Source organism: Cygnus atratus, chromosome 12 (genome assembly GCF_013377495.2).
Source record: "Cygnus atratus isolate AKBS03 ecotype Queensland, Australia chromosome 12, CAtr_DNAZoo_HiC_assembly, whole genome shotgun sequence".
NCBI lineage: Eukaryota > Metazoa > Chordata > Aves > Anseriformes > Anatidae > Cygnus > Cygnus atratus.
The window spans coordinates 21133475-21140643 of NC_066373.1; the positions used below are offsets into that span (position 1 = coordinate 21133475).

A 7169-nucleotide genomic window follows, 5' to 3' on the forward strand; every position below is an offset into this window, starting at 1 on the left:
TTCTCATCTGGGCTCATAAATAAGAAATCAACAGGATTAACGGAAGAGATTGCTGAAGAAAGTGACCAGCTAGGTGGGTCTGTCTGTCCTGCAGAGACACCTCCAGTGGAGTACAAGGGGAAGAGATGAAAGGCTAAAAGTTGAACAACGGAGCCAGTTCTGGATCTTCAAGTCACACTGCGGACCTTCCAGATCACTTTGTCCCTACCACTCGATTCACAACATGCCATGTATTTACACAAACCCTATCTTATTTTTACAGAAAAAAAAAAAGGAGTATTTTCACGGGCTATCACAAATCATCTGTCTGTCAGAGCAGGGGATGGAGCAAAACGAAGACTACGAGAGAGAGAAGCAAAAGTAGGTGCCAAAGTGTGGGCTGGAAATGCCCAGAACTCGCGTCCTCGCCCCCCAGCACACCGGCCCCATGCACGCAGCATGTGCTCGCACACCTGCCCGGCCCCCACAAAGTGCTGCCCCCACAACCCGGAGTTAGGGCTAAACCGAAGTGGATGCCAAAGTAGGGACAGGGCTTTCTCTCCCCACCCCTGGAGGCAAAACCGTAAAGACAAACCCCAATAAAATCAACCCCAGTAACCCCCCCGCCTCCCCCCCCGCGGCCCGAGAGTTCCTCGGCCAGCCCCGAGGCGTGCAGCAGGGTGCGAAGCGACTCTCCCGGCCCGCGGCCGAGGAGGAGGGCTGGCGGTGGGGGAGCCCGAGGGAGGCGAGGAGCGGAGCGGAGCGGGGCCGGCTCCCGTACCTGCTGCGCGCCGGGGCGCCTGCTGCTTCCTCCTCGGCATCGCGGGGCTCCGGCGGCCGCCGGCGGGGGGGGGCTGCCTCGGCGCGGGGGTGGGAAGAGTTGCCTCAGCCCAGAGATCCGCTGAGCTGCTCCAGTCTCGGCTCGAGGGCTGGGTTGGGGATATATTTTTTGTTGCCGTGCATGCACGATGCCGAGGAGGAGGAGGAGGAGGTGGAGGAGGAGGAGGCGGCGGCGGCGGCGGAGGAGGCGGCACAGAGAAGAGGACAGCCCTGCTGCTGCTGCTGGCAGAAGAGAGGGGAAGTTTGACAAATCGCCCCGGAGGAAGGAGGAGGGGAAGCCCCCCGAAGAGGTGCGCGGGCGGGAGGGCTGGGGAGAGCCCGCAGTCCCCCCCACCCCGCCCTACGCCCCCGGTGCCTGGCCGGGCTGGGAGATCACGGCATAAAGACGGGCATTTCTCGGCAGGAGTCGGCGCGGCTCCAGCCTGCGCTCTCCACTCGCTGTCTCCGGCGCTGGAAGCGGCGGCGGCAACAGGCGAAGCTTGAAGGGAAACGAGACGATGGCGGTGTCACTCACACTACCCCACACGCGGGCACCGCCGCCCGGGCACGGCGAGGAGACCCCCCCGGCCCCTGCCCGCCCCTCAGCCCGCCCCCGCCCGCCGCTCCCCTCAGAAGTTGCCCGCCGGCGAAGAGGGGCCAGGCCCCGCCGGGCGCCCCGCGGCGCTCCCGGGCAGCCCCTTCCTCTTCCCCTCCGGCCGCCCCCTCGCTCCGCTCCCCTCAGCGGGACCGCCCCGGCCCCTCGGCGGCTCCCACCTGGCTGGCGCCGGCCCCGCTCCCCGCCGGCCCCCGGGTGCCGCCGGCCCCGCTCCGCCCGGTGACGGCCGCGCCTCCGCCGCCTGGGCTGCGCCGTGCGGGGGCGAGCCGAGCCGAGCCGCCGGCTGAGCGGGCAGCGACACCCGCCCTCCCCCAGCTCTTCCTCGGAGACCGCTTCCTCTCCCTTCTCTTTTTGGGGCTTTTTAGTTTTTTTCCCTCTTTTTATTTTATTTTATTTTTTTTGGTCCAAGTTCACCGGCGAGCCGCTGCCGCGCTCGGTTGCTCGGGATCGATGCGCTGCGGGTTTGATTGCGCACCCCTGGGCGGCGAAGAGGGATGGAGCCGAGCGGCCGGGCCGGGCCGGGCCGGGCCCCGAGGTGGAGGGGGGTCCCGGCCGCCCCCCTCCGCCGCACCGCCCCCCGCCGGGCCGCCCGCTCCCAGCCCGGGGCGCCCGGTACCGGCCGGAGGGGGGAGAAAATCGGGGGGGGGGGTAAGGGAAAAAAAAAAAAAAAACACAGTAGCAAACCGTATTTTTGTCTTTTTCTTAAAAAAAAAAAAAAAGTTCACGGGGAGGAATAATAATAATAATAATAAAAAAAGGATGATCTCACTTTTACGGTAAGATCAAAAAAACCTCGGCTGGCCCCGCTCCTCGAGCTTTGGGATGCGTCCAGTACCTGACTAAGTGCAGATGTTGTTGCGTCCTCGCATCGCAGAGCCGCCGCTCCCGCGTTTCCTTTTCAAGTTGCAGGAAATTCAAACACTTTGCGTCAAGGGTGGAGAAGGTTTGGCTTTTTTTTTTTTAATTATTATTGTTACGAGCCGATTTTTTTAAGCTGATCTATAGGATTAAAAAAATAAATAAATAAAATCGCAGTCGCTTGAAGTCCCTGGGAAATTGCTACTCTTGGGGGAAAACGAAACGTTTCTTGCAGAGGCGAAAATGGTGAGTTGTCAGATGCCGCTTCTGCTGCCAAATTCGCTCAGTTCCGTCTCATTGATACTCGCTGGTTTCTCTTCACAGTTACAGGGTCTGCTCGCAGAGGAAGCGATCAGATCTGCTTTTTAGCCGACCCGGAGCCTCTACCCCCTCCCCAAAACGCCCGGCTGTGGGTGCGTGCGTGCTGCTCGCCCCGGGACCGGCACCGGGACCCGCTCCGGCACCGGGCGGCGGCGCCTCGGGCCCGCTGCGGGCTGGGCTCCGCCGCCGTGGCAGCGCCCGCCGCTGGATCCGCCCTAACATCTGTCCGTCTCACCATTGGCGCATCCGTCAGTGTCACCCCGGCGGCACAGCGCGACGACAACACACCGGGCGCGACCCGGAGCGGTGCGCGCTGCGAGCAGCCAGCGCTGCCCAGCCCCGCCGGCAAGCAGGGACCGGCCGCCGCATAAGTATTTACAAGTGTTGGACAGGCTCGGCGAGCAGAAAGGGCCGGGCTGCGATTAGGAACAACTCCTTCTTCCTTTCTCCCTCCTCCCCCTCGAAGTCAAAAATTAGGAAGCAGAAAGCCTAAATAATTTATCGCAGCCCGTGAGGATGCGCTTCTCGCCGGCGGCAGCGCGGCCGGAGGCAGGGGCAGCGGCGCCCGGCCCCGGTGCTGCCGCTGCTGCTCTGGGGAAATCCGCAGCAGCCGAAGCCGGCGATCGAGCAACGCGTGAACTTGGGGCTGGAGCGGCTGCCGGCCGAGCCGACACGGCATGGCACTGCACGGCATAGCACGGCTCGGCACGGCGGGTGGCTCCGGGCTGCGGAGCGGGGGAGGCTGGAACACAACTCGGAGACACCCCGCTGCGGGGCTCGGGGGGTGCCGGGGGAAGCGCCCCCACAGCCCCGGCAAAGTCCCAGCAAGTACCGGGACCGGGACTGGCGCTGGGGCTGGGTGCTCGCTTGTTTCAGCCCTGCGAGGGCTGCTCCTGCCCGAGGACTCGCAATTCCCAAATTCTCTCCCTCTGCGAGAGCATCCCGAGGCGAACGCCGCAGCGGCCGATCACTAATTCGGGGGAGGGGGTTCAGAAGGAGGGGGGCGGGGGTTGCGAGTTGCAAGAACTTTTCTCCTTCCACTCCCCCCTCCCCAAATCCGCGCCTCCTTCCCCAGCGTTACGCTGCGTGCCCCCCGCGCCGCAAGCCCACCGCCGTGCCGGGGGCTCCGGGCAGGCAGCCGGCAGCGGCGGGGGTCTGGGCTCCAGCCCTCCCGGGCCCCCCCCGGCCCCGGTTTGGCCCGATCGGCGGGGTCGAGCCCAGGGGGCGGGGGCGCAGCCGGGGCGGGGGGCGAGCAGGGGGCGACCCCAGCAGCAGCACCCGTCTGTGGGAGAGGGGCTGTCCCCCTGTAGCCCCGCCGGGGACGGGCAGCGACCCGGCTCCTCAACGAGGGGGGGGGTCGCCGGCTCCGGTAGTGGCGGGGAGCGGGGCGCCCAGCTTGAGCCTGGAGGGGCCGAGGGGGGGAAAGCGAAACTTTCCGTCGGCGGTCCTAGGAGGAACTTTCCCATCTCGGTGCCAGGGTGTGCGTGTGCGTGAGAGGGGCAGCGGCTGTAGGCGCACACGCACCCACACATGCACGGCAGTGACACAGCCACAGCACGGCCAGAGCGCTCAGGAGGTTGTAGAACGATTTGGTCACTAACCATTTCCCCCCGTTCTTCTTCTTCTCATCTCTCTTTCTTTTTTTTTTTTTTTTTTTTAAGGAAGAAAAATCTATTGAATTTTCTATCAGATGGATTACAGCACGAACTGCGGACCTCTTCACGTGCATCAGCTTCTTTGGGGGCTCGCGGTCTGTTTCGGAGAGCCAGAACCCGTAATTCTATTAAGTGTAACATTCACAAACACAACGCATAAATCGGTGGCTGCCCAGACTCCATCCGCACAGACTCAGCACACGAGGCTCAGCTCTAAGCTCGCCCTGCCCGACACTTTTAACCCAAGGTATCTGCTATTGACCAGCCCCACACTCAGATCACCACCCCGGTGACCGTCCCACCGGCTCGGAGCGTGCCGCGTCGCTGCTCGCCCCCACCGCCCGCTCCCTGCCCGCACGGGAAAAGCCGCGGCGGGCCCGGGGCAACGAGCAGGCACAGCAGCGGCCCGCGGGGGTCACGAAACGAAGCTGGCTGAACCCTGCGGGCGCCGTGCCGGCCGCCGCCACCGAGGGAGAGCGAAGCCGAGCTCCCGGCGCGCCGTCGGGGCGAGCGGGTGGCCCTGCGGCAGCTCCGGGGGCACCCCTCAGAGCCCCCCGACGCCGAGCGAGCCTCAAATCGGGGTCTTCGCATCTGAGCAAGGCAGCCCTGCGGCCGCACCGAGCCGCCGGGGGGCTCACCTGCCCGCCGCCCCCCACCGCACGCACCGGCAGCACCACCGAGGCGGCGCCCGGTGACCGCGGGCCGCAGACAGGGTCCTTCCCCGTCCCGTGCCGCCCCCCTGCCATGTCGCCTCCCGTCCTGGGGAACGCCGGCCCCCGCAGCCCCCGCCGTCGGGGTGCGAAAAGGCGGCGGGGAGCGCTCCGCTTTCTGCCGGCGAGGAACAAAGGAGCAGCGGCTTGCATTAGCGCCGGGCGGGAGGGATGCGCCTCTGACAAGTTTGTTTAAAAACACAACTGCCCGCGACCGAAAACGATACTCGGCTTTTGTGAAACACAAAGTATTGTCAATAACCATTATAACGGCAATAATTATCTGAGGGGAGAACAAAGGCATTTTGTAATATCTACATAACTTTATTAGAGCAAAATTATTTTAAAATGCCTCTGAATTCCCAAGCCTCCTGAGTACAAATGAATAAAAGTTTTTTTCTCCGGGCTAAAATCTTTGCTTGAATGTAAATTGTTTGGGTAAGTGAATTTACACAGCAGCAAAGTTTGTTTGTCTTAGTCCAGTAGCTTTGCTTTAACGAACCAGATGTTTTGTCTGTAAATTGTCCAGAGGACTTTTACAGTTCTGACACATAACGAGCCCCAGAAAATCGCAACTGGGATAGCGGGGTCCTTCCGACCAGGACCAGGCGTTTCGGAGAGGGCACGGGGGAAAAATAAACCAGACCGGACAGCGCAGGCACGCCCAGCGCCCCGCCGTGCAGAAGCGCCCCTGCTAAGCCGGAGGTAACCGTGGAAGGGCCGATCCTACTCCCCCGGGGGCTGCCGGTGCCCCCCGCACCTCTGGGGGTACCAAAACCTGCCGGCTCCAAACGCACCCCGCCCCCCCCCCCCCTCGACAGCCCGGAGGCGGCGGGGCCGGGGCAGCCGCGGGGGCGCTGCCGGGGGACTCCCGGAGCGGGGCGGCCCGGATCGGGCGCCCGCCGCTGCCCCCCCGGGCGGAGCGGAGCGGGGCAGCACGGCACGGTACGGCCCGGCGGTGCCCGCTGAGTCCCTCCCCGCGGCAGCGGAGCTCTGCCGAGCCACCGGGGCAGCTCCGCGGCGGTGGGAGCGCAACCTGCGGCCGCCCCGGCGAGTTCACGAGTTACAGCGGGGCGGCGAGACCGGTTCCCGGCACGGCTCGGCCCGGCTCCCGGCCCGGCCCCGGGGAGAGCCGCGGCTCCGGCCCCGCCCGCTCCCGGGGGCTGCACTTTGTGGAGAGGCTGCGCGTTCAAAAAAGATCTATCGCCGCGACTCAGTCCCCCTGAATTATCACTTTTTTTTTTTTTCTCTCCCCTTGAAAGGACTTAGGGTCTCTGAAGAAACAATCGGCCGCTGCTTTGAAGGAAATAAGCGATACCATTCAGAGCTACTGTAGCGTAATGTGTTCACTTGGGCAGTAGGAAAATCTTTTATGAAAAACAGTTACAGATCCTGGAACTCCACCATATGTGACAACAAAAGCCATTGTGGCAGCAGAGAGGGGTTAGTTAATTTTACCTACACAAAGTTTTGCTAGCTCCAGACTGGCAGTGATCCTCAGAGCTGGCTCATATGAAAGGAATTTGAGGGAGCTAGGAGAAGGGGAAGGGATTCCCCTCTTCTTGCATCACCTGAAAGTTTTCACTGCCCAGCTAACGCAGCTGTGCCTTCGCTGACCGCCTGTGACTTAACGCAATAAAGATTTTGTTGTGCACAGCTCCAACACACGAGGACTTGAGAAAGCCCAACTCCCAGCAAAACCCTACTTTCCTTCCGCAGAAACTTATTTCCTAGACGGATTTTTTTTTTACGCGATTTGCATATACTACTTGCATTAAGATATGCAAGATTCCCTTAAAAAAAAAAAAAAAAGAAAAAAGAAAAAGAAAAGAAAAGAAAAGAAAACCCCCTTATCTGCCTGCCAGTAGCGGACCTTTATCTGCCGCTGGCACTCTAGGAGCGTTACAGCGCAGGGAGGCGACGCGAACGCCCCCGGCCGCCCTGGGCAGCGCCCGCCCGGGGGGCTCGGGGACGGCCCCGGCGCCGCCTCCCCACGGCCGGGGGACGTGCGGGGCCCGCAGGCCGCCGCCTGGCCCGCTGCCAACGGGCACTTAACAAACAAACAAACAAACAAACAAAACAAAAAAAAAACCCACGTAGCTGGCTCGTAAAGCCCCGGCGACTGCTGTGGAGAAGGGCTCGAAGCGCCCCGACGGCCCGCACCGCGGGCGCAGCAGGCTCTGAGCCGCCCCCCAGCCTCCCTCCTCCTCT

The 7169-nt window shown here is 62.9% G+C and overlaps 1 protein-coding gene across 1 annotated transcript in view; it reads right to left on the bottom strand.

The window, feature by feature from the left end:
* TSHZ3 (teashirt zinc finger homeobox 3) overlaps nt 1–787 on the bottom strand; it is a 62497-nt gene extending 61710 nt beyond the window's left edge. Inside the window, exon 1 of the mRNA XM_050713180.1 lies at nt 761–787. The gene's annotated coding sequence lies outside the window, so the exon portion shown is untranslated. The remainder of the gene's footprint in view (nt 1–760) is intronic.
* Between the last annotated feature and the right edge of the window lie 6382 nt (nt 788–7169).